The sequence below is a fragment of the Salvia splendens genome, chromosome 15 (assembly GCF_004379255.2).
Source record: "Salvia splendens isolate huo1 chromosome 15, SspV2, whole genome shotgun sequence".
Taxonomy (NCBI): domain Eukaryota; kingdom Viridiplantae; phylum Streptophyta; class Magnoliopsida; order Lamiales; family Lamiaceae; genus Salvia; species Salvia splendens.
In genome coordinates this window covers 32,225,211-32,227,621 of record NC_056046.1, presented here as the reverse complement: position 1 = coordinate 32,227,621, position 2,411 = coordinate 32,225,211, and the positions used below count along the sequence as shown (strand labels likewise).

At 41.1% G+C, this 2,411-nt stretch overlaps 1 pseudogene; it reads left to right on the top strand.

Annotated features, from left to right (window-relative positions):
* The first annotated feature begins 412 nt into the window (after positions 1–412).
* LOC121766429 lies at positions 413–2,057 on the top strand (annotated as a pseudogene).
* The last annotated feature ends 354 nt before the right edge of the window (positions 2,058–2,411 follow it).

The window sequence follows — 2,411 nt, the reverse complement described above, 5'->3', positions numbered from 1 at the left end:
TCGATGTCATTTGTATTAATGGAAACTTTTCACCCTTTTTTCTTTTTCCTTCCCTCTTGTAATTTACAGTTATCCTTTGTTTCTCTCTCTTTGTTACATTAACAATACGCTTTAAAACTTGTTTCGCTTACAAATGAAACTATTTTTCGTTGACAATGCTAATATACATAGTAGAGCTCCTTACCAAGAAAAACTCCTGTAGTAATTAAGTATGCCTTGACCTTCGTGTTGATCGTATTTGATGGTAATTTATAGTGTTAGCTTTTATATATACCGGTATCACACTCGTGCAATGCACAAAAGATAGTATTTTCAATTCGATTAGTAGAGGAACTTCCCTCTATAAAAGGCAAGGCCAAGATGCAAGGTATGAACTCAAGCTACAAACATTTTGAAACTCAGAAAAACAACCATGAAAATCGAAACAAGCCTCACCAACAATCTCCCACCATTGCTACTAGCATTGTGCTTAATTTCACTACTCATCTACAAACTTAAATCCACCGAGAAAAGTCCCACGTCCCCGCCTCTTCCTCCGGGCACCACCGCCTACCCGATCGTCGGCAGCCTCCTGGAAATTCTGTCAAACAAGCCAGCATTCCGATGGATACACAACCTCATGCAAGACCTCAACACCGAAATCTCCTGTATCAAGCACGGCAGAGTCCACGTCATCACTGTCACTTCTCCCGAACTTTCCAGAGAGTTCTTGAAGAAGCAGGAGCCGTATTTGACTCCCGGCCCGACGCCATATCAGCCCAGATCACCAGCGACGGCTACCTGACGCTGGCTCTGTCGCCTTCGGGCGACCAGTGGGCTAAAATGAGGATGGTTATGAGGTCGGGTGTGCTATCAAATGCAGTGTTTCAACGGCTACACGAGAAGAGACTCGAGGAAGCCGATCACCTCGTCAGATATGTGTACAAACAGTGCAAGAATCCGGACAGCAACGGAAGTGTGAATGTGAGAGATGCGGCGCGCCATTACTGTGGCAATGTGATAAGAAAAATGGTGTTTGGTGAGAGGTTTTTTGGGTCCGGAATGGCGGATGGGGGGGCGGGGGTTGAAGAGAGAGAGCATGTGGATGGATTGTTCGCGATTCTTTCGTGCCTCTATGGATTCGCCATTGCTGATTTTTTGCCGTGGCTGGTGGTTTTGGATTTGGATGGGCATAAAAAGAAGATAACGAATGCGATTAAGAATGTGAGAAGGTATCAAGATCCGGAAATCAAAAAGAGAATAGGGATGTGGGAGAAGGGCCTCAAGAGTGAGGAAGATGATATTCTTGATCTTTTGATTAACCTCAAGAAGTCAGGAAATGAGCCGCTTCTGTCCATTTGAGAGATCAAAGCATTAATTGTTGTAAGTTTTTAGTATCTAAAAGATTGTGTACTCAACCGTTTTTATAAAAGCATAATAATCAGGAACGATTGATTTTACAGGAAATAATGATTGAGACGGTTGATAATCCATCAAATGCAGTTGAGTGGGCGTTGGCAGAAATCGATATTCTTGCTAAGGCATCTGAAGAATTGGATCGAGTGGTAGGTAAAGATAGGCTTGTTCAAGAATTTGATTTGCCTAAATTAAATTATGTGATGACTTGTTTGAAAGAGTCATTTCGGATACATCCATTAGCACCTTTCAATGTCCCACATGTTTCAAGCAAAGATACAGTGGTGTGTGGGTACTTTATCCCAAAGGGGAGCCAAGTGTTGCTTAGTCGTCCTGGCCTAGGGCGGAACCCTAGGGTTTGGGATGAGCCTCTCCGCTTTAGGCCTAAGAGACACGTTCATGATGAAGACTCAGTAGTCGTGCTTACGGATCCGGAGTTGCACATGTTGTCGTTTAGTACTGGAAGACGAGGATGCCCTGGAGTCGTTCTTGGTTCTACCCTGAGCACGATGCTTTTGGCTAGACTTATTCAATGTTTTGCATGGAGACCCCCACTTTCTACGAATACTATTGACTTGGCTGAGTCAGAAAATGACTTGGCATTGGCTAAGCCTCTAATTGCTCATGCAGTGCCGCGCTTGAACTCACAAATTTACCTTTAACTCAAACAAAATTAGGATCATATATATGTATTGCATCATATTTATAAGTGTGTGTTATCAATTGTTGTCTTTTCATATTAACTTGTATTTTATCATCTCATGTACTTATCAGCTGTGTGCTGGAAAGTTGAAAGTTTAGTAAGACTACGTTAATTATTGGAAAAATAATTTTGTCATTGCCAATGTAGAAGGTTTCAACTCTTTAAGAAATTTGTAAAAATAAAGTTAATTGGAACATACTACTAAATTAGCTGATTTTTTTTCGTATAGTATGCACCTTCCATAATGCAAATTAGCATTTCTAACGAATTTATATTTATATATCAATCCAAATTTAAGTTGACATGGCAACAT